Below are 16,268 nucleotides of genomic sequence, written 5' to 3'. Positions count from 1 at the left end.
TGTCTGTGACTCAAACCTGCTGCTGTGGTTGTGGTCAAGCTGTTGGCTGAGGTACAGTCACCTCAAGTTGCAAGGGGTACTGTCTTCAACTCTCCAAATAAGGTTATTGGCAGTCTTCAGAAGATCTGCTTCCAAGCTCTCTCATGCGGACCTCTACACAGGGCTGCCTTGTGCCATGACAGCTGGCTTCCCCAGAACAAGTAATCAAAGAGAGAGTGAAAGAGTGTTCAAGAAAGAAAGCCATTTTTATAAGTGAATATCAGCAGAGGCATCCAATCCCTTCTCCCCTAGTCTATTTGTCAAATGTGAGTAAATAAGTCCAGCCAAGAGAAGGGTATTACAAATGTAGGTGAATACCAGCAAGCATTGGTCACTGTGGACCACGATAAGGGTTCCAACCCATGCAAATTTTGCTAATGAGAAACATGCAGATCTAGGCTTTATCATGACCAAATTCTGCAAATCTATTTGTGTACATCAGTTTTAGAATTTCTTCAGATCTGGGAGGACTGTCACTCAGAATGGCCATTTGCAAATTTGTCATTATGAGCATGTAAGGAAATTGTTTCTTCAAGGAACTCCTAACGAGAAAGAGGTGGTTAAGTCAAAAGGAAAGATTAGGATTTGCTGCTGCTCTCACCACCCTAACTGATGTCAAAAACAGTGTTCAAATAAGGAATGTGATAGCTCAGGCCCCACTAAAAGGATAGAGAACGCAGGAAAGGTAACTATCCTCTCTCTAACTCTCTGCAGAGAATCATCTCCATTATCTTTTTTACGCTAGAGAATAGATTCCTTTAATACAGGAAACAGATGGGTAGGTAAGCCATGCAGGGCATTCAGATGGGCAATTGCCAAATACGTAGATCATGTTGGGGTGATGGGAAGCAAAACGACTAAAGCAGGGTTTCCTGAATATTATAATGATTTTTGCACAAAGTGTAAGCATATCAGTTAAGAATCAATTTCCACTAGAACCTATGGAGATATATAAAAGTAATGACTTCTGCTCTCAAATGTCTGGTGTTTGGTACATTTAAGATGATTTTCCAAACAACAACTGTAAGCATATTAACGTGGTATATTGTGCATAAGATATTTTGGAATATGTCCAACCTAAATTTTTGAAGAGTTGGTATGTTATTTTGGTAAGAACAGTTTTGTTTTCACAACGAGGCAGATAATGGTTTAAAATCTCGCTTTGTCATTTATTTTGATTTTTATTGATATTTTAATGGTTTCTAACATTGTGAAATTTTGGGTTGTACATTTTTGTTTGTCCATCACCCCATATATGACTCCCTTCACCCCTTGTGCCCACCCCCCACCCCCACTTCCCGGGTAACCACAGTCCAGTTTTCTCTGTCCATGTGTTGGTTTATATTCCACATATGAGTGAGATCATACAGTGTTTGTCTTTCTCTTTCTGGCTTATTTCACTTAACATAATAGGCTCCAGGCCCATCCATGTTGTTGCGAATGGGACGATTTTGTCTTTTTTTATGGCTGAGTAGTATTCCATTGTATATATATACCACATTTTCTTAATCCAATCGTCAGTCGAGGGACACTTAGGTTGCTTCCACTTCTTGGCTATGGTGAATAATGCTGCAATGAACATAGGGGTGCATAAGCCTCTTTGGATTGTTGATTTCAGGTGCGTTGGATAGATTCCCAGTAGTGGGATGGCTGGATCCTAGGGCATCTCTATTTTTAATTCTTTGAGGAATCTCCATACCGTTTTCCATAGAGGCTGCACCAATTTGCATTCCCACCAGCTGTGTATGAGGGTTCCTGTTTCTCCACATCCTCTCCAACATTTGTTGTTTTTTGTCTTGGTGATTATAGCCATTCTAACGGGCGTGAGGTGGTATCTTAGTGTTGTTTTGATTTGCATTTCCCTGATGATTAGTGATGTTGAGCATCTTTTCATGTGCCTATTGGCCATCTGTATATCTTCCTTGGAGAAGTGTCTGTTCATTTCCTCTGCCCATTTTTTTATCTGGTTGTTTGTTTTTTTGTTGTTCAATTGTGTGAGTTCTTTATATATTATGGAGATCAACCCCTTGTCAGATGTATGTTTTGCAAATATTCTCTCCCAGCTGGTTGGTTGTTTGTTCATCTTGATTCTGATTTCATTTGTCTTGTAAAAGCTCTTTAGTCTGATAAAGTCCCACTTGTTTATTTTTTCTTTAGTTTCCCTAGTCTGGGTAGGCATGTCATCCGAAAAGATTCCTTTAAACCCAATGTCAAATAGTGTGTTGCCTATATTTTCTTCTATGAGTTTTATAGTTTCAGGTCTCACCTTCAGGTCTTTGATCCATTTTGAGTTAATTTTTGTGAATGGCGATAGCACATGGTCCACTTTCATTCTTTTGCATGTGGATGTCCAGTTTTCCCAACACCATTTATTGAAGAGACTTTCCTTTCTCCATTGCATGTCCTTAGCACCTTTGTCGAAAATTAGCTGTCCGTACATGTGTGGTTTTATTTCTGGGCTTTCAATTCTGTTCCATTGATCTGTGTGTCTGTTTTTGTACCAGTACCATGCTGTTTTGATTACTATTGCTTTGTAGTATGTTTTGAAGTCAGGAATTGTGATGCCTCCTGCTTTGTTCTTTTTCTTTAGGATTTCTTTAGCTATTCGGGGTCTTTTGTTGCCCCATATAAATTTTAGTATTCTTTTTTCTATTTCTGTGAAGAATGTCATTGGGATTCTGATTGGGATTGCATTGAATCTGTAGATTGCTTTAGGTAATATAGACATTTTAACTATGTTTATTCTTCCAATCCACGTGCATGGGATATCTTTCCATTTCTTTATGTCATCGTAGATTTCCCTCAATAATGTCTTGTAGTTCTCATTGTATAGGTCCTTCACCTCCTTGGTAAGATTTATTCCTAGGTATTTTATTCTTTTTGATGCAATTGTAAATGGTATTATCTTTTTGAGCTCTCTTTCTGTTAGTTCATTATTAGCATATAGAAATGCAACTGATTTTTGTAGATTGATTTTGTACCCTGCAACTTTGCTGTAGTTGTTGATTGTTTCTAACAGTTTTCCAACAGATTCTTTAGGGTTTTCTATATATACAATCATGTCATCTGCAAATAGTGAGAGTTTCACTTCTTCGTTACCTATTTGGATTCCTTTTATTCCTTTTTCTTGCCTAATTGCTCTGGCCAAAACCTCCAGTACTATGTTGAACAGGAGTGGTGAGAGTGGGCAGCCCTGCCTCGTTCCTGTTCTCAGAGGAATGGCTTTCAGTCTTTCCCCGTTGAGTATGATGTTAGCTGTGGGTTTGTCATATATGGCCTTTATTATGTTGAGGTACTTTCCTTCTATTCCCATTTTATTGAGAGTTTTTATCATAAATGGATGTTGTATCTTGTCAAATGCCTTCTCTGCGTCTATTGAGATGATCATGTGGTTTTTATTCTTTGTTTTGTTGATGTGATGTATCACGTTGATTGATTTGCGGATGTTGAACCATTCCTGCGTCTCTGGTATAAATCCCACTTGATCATGGTGTATGATCTTTTTAATATATTGTTGTATTCGGTTTGCCAATATTTTGTTGAGGATTTTTGCATCAATGTTCATCAGCGATATTGGCCTGTAATTTTCTTTGTTTGTATTGTCTTTGTCTGGTTTTGGTATCAGGGTGATGTTGGCCTCATAGAATGATTCAGGAAGTGTTCCATCTTCCTCTATTTTTTGGAATAGTTTGAGGAGGATGGGTATTAAATCTTCTTTGAATTTTTGGTAAAACTCACTGGAGAAGCCATCTGGTCCTGGACTTTTATTTTTTGGGAGGTTTTTGATTACTATTTCAATCTCTTTACTTGTGATTGGTCTATTCAGATTCTCCATTTCTTCTTGGTTCAATTTTGGGAGGTTGTATAAGTCTAAGAATTTATCCATTTCTTCTAGATTGTCCAATTTGTTGGCATATAATTTCTCATAGTATTCTCTTATAATCCTCTGTATTTCCATGGTATCCGTTGTAATTTCTTCTCTTTCATTTCTAATTTTATTTACTTGAGCCTTTTCTCCTTTTTTCTTAGTTAGCCTGGCTAAGGGTTTGTCTATTTTGTTTATCTTCTCGAAGAACCAACTCTTTGTTTCATTAATCCTTTCTACTGTTTTTTTGGTCTCAATATCATTTATTTCTGCTCTGATTTTTATTATTTCTCTCCTTCTGCTGGCTTTGGGCTTTGTTTGTTCTTCTTTTTCTAGTTCTATTAGGTGTAATTTAAGGTTGCCTATTAGGGCTTTTTCTTGTTTGTTAAGGTGGGCTTGTATCGCTATGAGTTTCCCTCTCAGGACCGCTTTTGCTGCGTCCCATATGGTTTGATATGGCATGTTATCATTTTCGTTTGTTTCCAGATAGTTTTTGATTTCTCCTTTAATTTCATCAATGATCCATTGGTTGTTCAGTAGCATGTTGTTTAATCTCCACATTTTTGTCACTTTCCCAGTTTTTTTTTCCTGGTTCATTTCCAGTTTCATAGCCTTATGGTCTGAAAAGATGCTTGTTATGATTTCAATCTTCTTAAATTTATTGAGGCTTGCTTTGTTTCCCAACATATGGTCTATCCTAGAGAATGTTCCATGTGCGCTTGAGAAGAATGTGTAGTCAGCTGTTTTTGGGTGGAGTGCTCTGTATATGTCTACTAGGTCCATCTCGTCCAGTTTTTCATTTAAGTCTAATATTTCTTTATTAACTTTTTGTCTGGATGATCTATCCATTGCTGTAAGTGGGGTGTTAAGATCCCCTACTATTATTGTGTTGTTGTTGATTTCTCCTTTTAGGTTTGTTAATAGTTGTTTTATGTACATTGGTGCTCCTATGTTGGGTGCATATATATTTATAAGTGATATGTCTTCTTGATGGAGTGTCCCTTTTATCATTATATATTTCCCTTCTTTGTCTTTCTTAACCTGTTTTATCTTGAAGTCTACTTTGTCTGATATGAGTATGGCAACACCTGCTTTCTTTTGTTTGCCATTAGCTTGGAGTATTGTCTTCCATCCTTTCACTCTGAGCCTGTGCTTGTCTTTAGTGCTAAGATGTGTTTCCTGAAGGCAGCATATTGTTGGGTCTTGCTTTTTAATCCATCCTGCCACTCTGTATCTTTTGATTGGAGAGTTCAATCCATTTACATTTAGGGTAATTATTGAAATATGAGGGTTGAATGTTGCTGTTTTGTCACTTATTTTCTGGTTCTTTTGCATTTCCTTTGTTTCTTGTCCCATTTGTTTTGGACTGCCAATTCAGTTTGGTTGTTCTGTCTTATGATTCTTCTAGTTTTCTCTTTGTTTATCATATGTGGTTTTAATTTGATTATTTGTTTAGTGGTTACCTTGAGGTTTGGGCGAAAAATCTTCTGTATGAGATAGTCCATTATCTGATAGCCTCCTATTTCCTTATACTAAGTCAATTCAGTCACTTTCCTCTTCCCCTTCTAAGTTGCTCTTGTTATACCTTATTCTATCTTGTGTTGTGGCTGTGTGTTTACAGTGATGAGGTTAAATTTATTTTTGGTGAATTTCTTCCTTTGATCTTTGAGTTTAGTATTTAAGTGGTTGCTAACCTATTCCGGTAAAGATCTACTATTTCTCTGATTTTGTCTACCTACTTTTCTCCTTACTCCAAGCTTTGTGTTCCCTTTCTCTTCTTGTTTTCAGGCCTGAGGGCCTTCTTGAGTATTTCTTGTAGTGGCGGTCTCGTGGCCATGAACTCCCTTAGCTTTTGTTTATCTGGGAGAGTTACTATTTCTCCATCATATTTGAAGGATATTTTTGCTGGATAGAGTATTCTTGGCTGAAAGTTTTTGTCTTTTAGTATTTTGAATATATCATTCCAGTCTCTTCTAGCCTGAAAAGTTTCTGTTGAGAAATCCGCTGAGAGCCTGATGGGAGTTCCTTTGTACGTTATTTTTTGTTTTTGTCTAGCTGCCCTTAATATTGTTTCTTTGTCGTTGACCCTGGCTAGCCTTACCACTAGGTGTCGTGGTGAAGGCCTTTGTCTGTTAATATATATAGGAGTCCTGTTGGCTTCGCTTACTGGTATTTCCTGCTCCTTCCCCAGATTTGGGAAATTTTCAGCTATTATTTCCTTGAATAGGCTCTCTGTTCCTCTTTCCCTCTCCTCTCCCTCAGGAATACCTATAATTCTTATGTTACATTTTCTAATAGAGTCCGATATTTCTCGGAGTCTTTCTTCATTTCTTTTTAGTCTTAGTTCTCTCTCTTCTTCCATCTGGAGTATATCTGTATTCCTATCCTCTAAAGTACTAATTCTTTCCTCCATATTGTCAGCTCTGTTCTTTAAAGATTCCAGATTCTCCTTTATCTCCTCCATTGTGTTCTTCATCTCCATCAGCCCTGATAGGTTTTTCTTTATGATTTCAATCTCTTTTGTGAAGAAACTCCTAATCTCATTTAATTGTTTGTCTGTGTTGTCTCGTATTTCGTTGAGTGTTTTTATGATAGCTATTTTGAAATCTCTGTCATTTAGTTTATGGATTTCTGTGTCTTCGGGGTTGATTTCTGGGTGCTTGTCATTTTGTTTCTGGTCTGGTGATTTCATATATTTTTGCATTGTGGTTCATGTGTTGGTTTTGATTTTCCTCATCCTGGAAGTCTCTGGTTGCAATTTCCACCTGCTGCCACTGTGTGGTGGTAAAGGGCTGTGTAGTCTAAGCCCCCTGCGCTCTGCCCCAGTTTTTCTGCTGCGATCCGCAGTTTTGTTTTGTTTTGTTTTGTTTCTTTTCCCCACTGCGATCCACGGGTCCAGTCCAGTTTATTCAGGTCTGCCTCGGACCGCTAGATCTGGTCGAGCTGCAGACTCCGGGTTGCGGGGAGGGGGGAGCTCTCTCTTTTGCTCTCTGGGTCCCTGACGTGGGAGGCTTCTCGTTTGCCCCTCTTTATCCGCTCTCTGGGGTGCTCAGATGTTGATGGTAGCCCTGTGGCTCCTCTGAGCCCTCTGTGCGGGGGTTTCCCACTGGCTGAGAGAGCCCGAAGAGCTACAGTTTCCCGCCGAGGGCCGCCCCTCCCCCCTCTCTGGGAGCCGCGCGGACCGGATCGCTGATCTGATGGGGAGGGAGCGGAGTTCTCCTTACCTCTCCCCACTTCCTCCGGGGGCCCAGCACGTTCCGCTCTCAGATGTGCGGCAGTGTGGATCCCTCCGCTCCAGCTTTTGACTGTCTGGGATTCCGTTGTTGGTCTGTGGCTGTTACTTTTGTTGTATTTTGTGGGGGAAGAATTCACGGGAAAGCTCACTCCGCCATGATGCTGACGTCACTCTGCTTTGTCATTTATTTTAAATAACAAATATTAATGTTTGTCTTATAGGATGTTTTTGCAGATTAAAGCATAAAATAATATTAAAGTTCCAAATAGAACTTGTTATTTAGAAAGCCCTCAAAAAATAACAGTTTGACTTCCCCTTCCCCTTGTTAGCAAAGCATGCTTGCCTTGTGTTCCCTTTCTACAAGCCCATATTTTTATTTATTTGTCTTTTAAGTTCAATAATTTCAAACATATGTAATAATTCCTGAGAGTCATCTACCATTTAACTTATTTTATGATAATTTCTGCATAAAAAAAATGCAAAAGCTAAAGAATTCTGAGTAAGATGGAATTAACCATGGTTTAATTTCTAAAGAGAAAAAGCAAGTTGGTAGGTTTGATTGGTGTGCGGTGTCAGGGCTGAAAAAATGGAAATCTTGGTGTGTGGGGTACTTCACTTGAAAAATAACAAGGGAGCACAGAGGAGTAAATCTAAAGATGTAGACCATGTTTGTATATATGTATATATTGAATTAAATTTGAACTTGTATTTAATATAACTCGAAGTTTTAATCTACTTTAGGTCTTGAATAGGTAAATGCCAACATGAAAATGTAGTTCAAGGAAGATTTTTCTAGTAGATTTGAGTACAATGAATTTGATAAAGAAAAAGGGCAAGAGAAAAATAGAAAGTTGACATATCAAAAATTGAAAAAGGGAATAGATATAACAAACTCCATGGTGCTTAAATCAGTGAGTGATTCATAAACCTATTTATATCATGTAAGTTACAATTGATTGAAAGAATAACTCGTATAAAGCATGTATCTAAATTACTAAGAACTGTGTTTATATGTGTCATTTTAATAGGTATATATCATTTTGTGAGATCATACAATGTGGTGTTTTGTTGGGAATTCAATTATAACATGTAAATGGTTTATTCAGGGAACGCTTTGGCAGTATTTTTTATGTGAGAAATTCTAAAGATTAACTAGATGATTCACCTACTCCATAATATATGTGACAGTTTTTCACAGAGCAAACCAAGCCATTATTTCCATAGACTTTTCTAAGAGAATGTTGATCCAAATTTGGCATTAAAAAACCTCATTCACTCATTAATAGGCTACTCTACTGGAATTGTCTACCAGTTTAAAATGTTGAGCAGACCAATGGAAAAATACACAATGGGAGAGTATGAGATTGCAGATGATCATGCTGTTCAGAAAACATATAAAGTACTTTATATCTCATCCCCTTAGAGTGTTTAGAACCATCTATTTCTAGAACTGCATGGACCTAATATTCTTGGTTTGAAACTCAGCTTGAAGTGTATTCTTTAGATCATTATGACTCTGTTGGACATATTCTTTTATGCCAACAAAATGCTTGGGAAATCATCTTTCCACACTCCCATTGAATTTTTCCATTTCTGTTTTTCAATTCCATCACTTTTGGTGGACAGTCAAAAATTCTCTTCCAATTCTTTTTGGGCAATTTCCAACAGCTCTTCCAAAGTATTTTCTCCTTCAGTTGCTCTTGGCTCAATATAAAATGCCTTGGAGTCCCTAGTGACTTTAGTGTTCACGGAAGTCTTTATTTTCTCTCCCAGTTTTGACAGCAATTTATGTCAGTACTTTCATCCCTCAAAATTTTCCCAAAGTTATTTTTAACTGAATTTTTTCCTGCCTCATTTAGTCTTTCTTTATAAGGGTAAGTTGGAGAACTGAGCCCTTTTCATGCAAGCCATTACAGTAAAAGAAGTTTATTTGTTTCCACAGCCCCATTTATTGTGCTGTAATTATCTAGTGAAACATGAAATCAGGTCTAGATTTAAACATATTGAAAGCAAAATTCTAACTTTTGAAGAGTGCTGTATCCCACCTATTTGAATTTAAGTGACTCAAATGTGATTCACAATCCTAATCAAGAAACTAGCGTTTGGGTAAATTCCTATGGTTACAATAATGGACAGTATTTCCTATTTTATATTCTTGCCTTCCGTAACGCTTCCATCAACGGTAGGTTATTCCGGAAAAAGTTCAGTGAGGAATGTAGAAATTGTGATCGATATATTTTGACATGAGATCTTTCTTATCATAATTGAAGCTTGGGAGATTACACATTTTAAAGGGGGCAATGAATCTATAATTTTAGACATAAAAGGGACTTGCTAAAAGATAATCTCATTTATCAGTTTATTTTACAAATGAGGAAGAGTAGTCTAGTGAAGTTAGGTGATGGTCAAAGACTACTAGTATTATTGAGTAGCACGGGAGAGTCCATAACCCTCTCTTGATTTCTCCATCAAGGCTTTGCCATGAACTTTTTGATAATGAGGCCATTATGGCAGTTTATCTGTGTTTCAGTTATCTGGAAAACTTAACTCTTTTTGTTTGTATGGAACAAAGACAGAAACATGGAAAATGGCAGCAACATTTGGCTCTTGATATCTACCACGACACCAAAGGGACTTCTTTATTGGGCGACTGTTTATGCATTACCTCTTATCCCAGTGGAAATGAGACTGCTTTTCACTGCTCTCAAGGAGTGTTTCTAATAGCTCCTCTTTAACGCTGCTACTCAAAACATGGTCCTTAGCAGGGCACCTCTTTGTGAACTGTGTGTTGCTGATCCATGCAAAACAAGTAAGAAATTGAAATAGTGCAGGTGGAAAATTTATAACAATTTTGTCACTGCTGCAGCTTCCAAGTCAGAGAATTCTTATTGTAGAACAGAGCATAGAACAATTCAGTTGTCAAACTCACCTGGTGAGGCATGTGTGGTACTCATGTGTTAGAGGACCATTTTTTGGTCCATTAAAGATAGGATATTTCTTAAAATGGTCCTCCACTGCATAGATTGAGCAGTGATGCTCTAGAGAATGAGAATTCAGGGTTTGGTGGCTTCTATTACCATTGACTGCTTACATATTTATTTGGTTTCAATTCCCCATAGCCTTGTCTTCTCAAGGCAGCACACACTTCAGATATCTCTGTAATTACAGAAATCATTGCCTGAAGGGCAGAAAGTAACTATGATCTTAGTTCACCTGTGAGCCCAGCAGAAGTTACTTATTATTAATGGGTAAATTGGGTGGGAAGCTAGGAAACTATAACAAAACCCAAGAGGCTTGTTTTGATTTTCTTCCTGACTGAGAAAAGGAAAACAATGGGAAAATATTGTATTCATTTGCTAATTCCTAGGGGAAAGCATACATTTTTCCTGGGAGGTGGGAAATATTGAAGCATTTGCAGTTTCTTAACAACGTAGTTTTTCTCAGAGGAGAAAAGAATGGGGAGAGGGAGGCAGAAAGGGTCCCCTCAGTGACAACATGAAACACATCTTGAAATGAGCCTGGAAATCAGGAGGTTTGAAATGTGTAAGCTCTCTCATTCATCTCTAAAAATGTGTTGAGCTATAGGGATTTTGTAAAGTTTCCAAATATGCTCTTGAAAATTAGGAAAATAATAAATATTAAGAAAATAGATAAAATATCAGCACCAAAGAAACATTCTATAATTACTGTAAAAGTCAGTAGGGAGGGTCAGGGAAAGTGATAGAACATCTGTGTTGGAACTGAGAGAGTTGAAAAAGAAATTTGCTTGGGCAGCAAGCACTTTTAGGGAGGTTTTTAGAACTGTTTGAGCTCACGTGTACATAAACTCTTAAGAGACCTCAGAATGGAAAATTTAGGGTCAGAATGTCAAGAAGTCTCCTTGAAAGATCCACTTACAGCTTTCCTAAGCTCTGTAAGAATGAATGTAAAATTTATAATAATAAATATCATTTGTATGCCTCATTACAGTTTAGAAGAATGTTCACATTGCTTTTTCTGATTTTATACATACAACAGGTAAATAAGAGAGTTATTATTTCCATTTCACAGATGAGGAAATTGGAGTATCAATATAAATTCAAAGATCAGGACTCTACATACCAAATTTTTTTTTCTTTCTTTTTGTTTTGTCCTGTAATGATCTCTGAGAGGACATAGAACATGTGTTATGTGTTTCTTACCAGCTCTCTTTCTTCTAAATTCAGGACACATGGCAGGTGTTGTGAATAACAGTTCCACCGTTCAAAAATATGTAGAATAACCTTGACAGTCATTTTTTTCATTCTTATACTTTTTGTCAAGGTTCCTATTTTCAGTCAGAGAGTATTTCTTCTAAAGACATTCTAAATATCTTCAGTCAATTGAACGATCTTTCGTCAATCAGAGAACTATGACAAACCAAATTACATTTTATGTTGCACTTTTTCAGTTATTGTTATTGTTTTGATGTCTTTATTTCACAACTTGGAAATGGTAACCTGAATAAGTTCAGGGATGTTTCAAGATTATTTGAAAAATCAAGGAAAAATTATTTTGAGATATCTGAGAATTTATCAGAAAATAGGTAGAGGAATAAAATCTAGCATTTCTACCTGATTAAATAATAATAGGATATAATAACTTTTTTTTTAAAGGTTAATTGGGAAGTCATAAAAGTTGCATAATGGAAGTTAGAAATATTTCGCTACAAAGAAATTCATAAAACTCGTCTGGCTTATTTTCTGCTTTCACTTATATCATTTTTGAATGCATCTTGAAATAAGTATTGAATGTGTTCAAAAAGTAACCAAAAAACATAAATAATTTGATTGAAGTCAATAAAATCTAAGTGGCGCTGTTGAAATTCTACATGAGAATTTTTGCTTTGGTTCATCTCATGATTTGTGATATTTTTGACAGTCATTGATTGTGTCATTTTTAAAATTTTGCTTTTAGCTCTAATCATTTCCCTTGCCTACTAAATACATTAATGTCATTTTTTCTCTCCTAACTGTACCAGTTTGATGAATTGCTTTAAAACCAACATTATCAACATGCTAACTATTGTCAACCTACAAACACAGAAACCCATTTAAGAGGCAAAGCATTTACTTGGGATGAAAGAATTGAAATTTGGGGAGCACAGATTAGGTAGAAACCCAGATAGAGTCTGGCTAGGAAGTAAAAGTCAGGGGCTTTTAAAGACAAAGAAGAAAAGTTATATTACAAACAATTCTAATTGGAGTTGGAGGCAGAGAGCTAGTCTTGATTAAACATTGATAGACTATTGATAGTCTATCTTCAGAAAGTCCAGAATCATCAGTCTTTGTGATCAGGATGTCTGTTCTGCTGACTTCTTAAATAATTGCTTGTAAAACAAGTCCATTTTGGCCCAATACAAAGGTTTGGCCCAGTCCAAGATTTAGGACAGCAAGGCAGTTTCTCTGGAAAGGCAGCTCTGACTCCATTTTAAAATGGCTCCACTATAGTCAGTTTTGACACTATCCACAGCTATAGAAGACTATCACGTCTTTCATAATTAATATATCAACTCTCAAGATACATTTCCAACCAGTAGAAAATATACGGTGAGGGTTTCATGTATAAAAACAGTGACTATCTTGCCCCGGTGAGACAGAGTGAATTGATTCAGATCCTTGCCATCATCCCTTCCATGTGGAAAGTCTAGGTTAAGCACAATCCTAAATTCCCAAGGAAGGTGTTTAAATTCTCTTTTTACAGAGAGTTGCTTGTGATTGTGACCCATATATACTATATAGAGTCATGAGCAAAACCCTGGGATGGGAACAGCAGGAAAGAGAGAAAGAACAGTATGTTAATAGGAAACAAAAGCTAAAGAAGAGCATAGAGAAATCTTGTGTATTTAGAGTGGTAAAAGACGGGGAGGTGGGAGAATGGGGAAGAGTCGTTAGTAAATTTCTATCTTCCATTTGAAAATCCCAATTCATTCTTCCTACAACATATACAGTCTATTCTGTGCTAAGCATTTTGTTAGGTAATGGAGGTCCATGTTCAGCACAGCACTTTTCCTCAACTCTTACATCTAATCAGGCATGCATTTATACCACGTCCTGGCTTCATCCATTACTATCACTTCGGCCACTGTCTGATCCCTCATTATCTCTTGCATAGAGCATTATAACTCCTTATTTTTTAACTCCAACATCCTCCCAATTTTAATCTCCCCATCCATGATAATTTTTCTAAAAGACAAACGTAATCATATTTAGAAATATCACTTAAACATTTAGATTACACATCTTATTATAAGATCAAGATCACGCTCCTCGGTCTTGCATCTGAGGGCCTTTAAGAGCAAACCTACATATTTTTCTAGACCGCTGCAGCCTCATTTCCAGATATTTGCCTCTGCTGCTCTCACGCATTGGCCTTTGGTAACTTGGTGTAAGTGCCTTAGGTGACATAAATACCATTCTTCTTGCTATTTTCATGACTTTGATAATATTTCTCTCTTTGTTTGAAACAATTTTCCGCCGTCAGGCTTTCAAATCAGAGAATATATCCTCTTTTCAGGGAGTCTTTCCTGACTTCCTTACATAGAGTTAATTGCTTTATTTTATAGACTCCATAAAGTAATTTTTCTTATCTCCACTATAGCAGAATGCATGGTATTGCAATTATATTGCCTGAATACTGTGGATTCCTCTAGGTTGGAAACTCTTTATTTCCTTTTATATTGCATATATCTAACTTAGTGACTGGTCTATATCAGATATCTAATAAATATAAAATAAATGAATGACCACTCCTTAACAGTTTGTGTCTACATAAGTCAGCATCCCAGAAACAAGAAAGTATATTGTTCCGTATAGCTTTTATAAAGCAGGCAATTGAGTTTAAGATACAGCTCTTATTCTATGTAGAATCTTTCCACATGGCTTACCCTACACACATGTGCACACACACACACACACTCATAAGGATAAGCACCATTTGGAGGAGATAATCTCCCCAGGTTAAACTCTGTCAATCTCTAGGTATTGGAAGGTGAGCAGGTGCAGAAATGTCTGTCTTGGGGAGACCAGTCAGCCCACAACCATCTCCATCAACTCCTCCCTCAGCAAGCCTTTTATGTTGCCCTGACAACATTCAGACATTGCCAGGAAAGCAACTGGGCTGTTGCTGGTGATTTCCCTGATGAAGAAACATGCAGTGATTGTCCCAAAGAAACTGAGGCAAGAGGCAAGAGCAGAATATAATAATTTTCTTTCAATTCATCTCTTTTCCCTCCAGCTTCCCTCTGCTCCAAGTGGCAGGTATCACCTCACCACTCAACACACACATCAGATTCAAAATAGACTCTGATGAATAAACAAAATGCAATAGGGTGTACGGGAGTATATGAGGAAGCCATTTGGTTTAAAACTAATTTGACCTGGTCTTGTTTTTCCAGAAAGGCCTGAAGTGGCCTGTTGAGCATGCATTGTACAACTGCTTTAAACATTTACAATGTCTCAAAGAGAAGCATGATGCCCTTAAAGATAGGGATGTGTCTTCTCCCCATATCAGGATTTCCTTAATGGTAAGTATCTCTTCCTAGAAACTAAGGATTAATTACTCACCTGCTGTGCTCATCTAGTGACCACTGACCTATTGTGCTACCAAAGCAATCTCGTGACTGTTGTAAAAGAGATATTCCTGTCATATGTGATGTATGCTCTTTGTTCCAAGATGGTATATAACCACTCTGTACACCCCACTTTTCTGGAGTCCTTCGTTCCTTGGCGGGGGCTATCGTCCTCAGACTGGTTTATAATAAGCTCACCTCAAATTTTGATTTATAGATTGATTATGGATTACATGCATTGACAACTTCAATCTATGAAGTCCTGAAATCTATAATTACATTTCACTTCTCTAATTTCTGCAGGGATGTCTTCGATGTGGGGAGACAGAAGCCCTTGTTAGATTGTCAGTCTTAAAAGAAACAAACCAAAATGTTAACAGAGATGATGTGTGAGTAGAAGGATCTTAAAAAAATTCATATATTTGATTTTTAAATAGTTTTGGTATTAAGGCAAATCATTATTTTGCATTTTCATGTTATGAGCTAAAAGGTTCTTGAGAGATTACGGAGTATAGCATTTTATTTTGTCTATAACTAAGTTGAGGGGCAAAGGAATAACATTACTTGAAAAAGTCCAGAGAGCTAGTTAATGGTAGGGCTTGAGTTCTTTCTAGCTGGCCAACAGCACTTTGCACAGCACCATATTGCTTTCCTTAAAATAAGATGAATTCTTAGAAGAACTAATTTAATTCAGGTGAATAGCTGCAGTGAATTAAGCAAAATGAAGCTATGTGATATCTTTAGACAAACAGACTCTATTGTGATCAAGATCAGGAAGCTTTTAGTTGTCCTGGACCATGCTTTAATGAAATCTTTAGGCTGAAAGGGACACTTTAATTTCAACCATTTCAAATACATAATATTATTTATTTGGTTCAACCTATTTTTAATGAGATATGAACAGTATAAAATTAGAGCCACTCAACAATTATGATAAAAACAGCTTTGTTCTTGCAAATTTAACAATTTAAAGTGACAATATCATCAGATGAGGAATTCAATAAGCATATGTTGTTCAGTGCAATTACCGTCTATTTGTTTCGATAAGGTGTTTATATGGGTTCCATTGTGAGGTGAAGCACAATTAGAAATCCTGAACCAGGTTATTCCTGTCCATCTTCCTGGTTGTTTCTCTTCTGGGGAGCAGTTTTGAGGGTAATAGGAAATTGTCAACTAGCTCATTTTTAGGTGCACAGACCTCCAGCTTTGGCACTGATTATGTTTTATACAAATTACTGAGGAAAATGATTCTTTGGTAGGTGATTGCAATCAGGATGATAATATATAATTTTGATTAATCAAGGAAGTTTGATTAATTTCAGTGTTGATCATAGCATAATCCCATGCTAGAATAAAATGCTGTTTACTGTCATTTGGGATGAATAATATCCCACAGTGAATTTAGCACTTGTTGAAGTCTCCGAACTTTGAACTCAAGTTGTCTAACATTTCTAGTTATTTCTATTGATGAATATAAATAATGTTTCATTGTTTTCAAAAGTCTAAATCCCCAAATTCATTACAATATATAAAAGCACACT

This window comes from Diceros bicornis, chromosome 31, assembly GCF_020826845.1.
Source record: "Diceros bicornis minor isolate mBicDic1 chromosome 31, mDicBic1.mat.cur, whole genome shotgun sequence".
NCBI classification, from domain to species: Eukaryota; Metazoa; Chordata; class Mammalia; order Perissodactyla; family Rhinocerotidae; genus Diceros; species Diceros bicornis.
Note: the sequence above shows the minus strand (reverse complement) of the source record.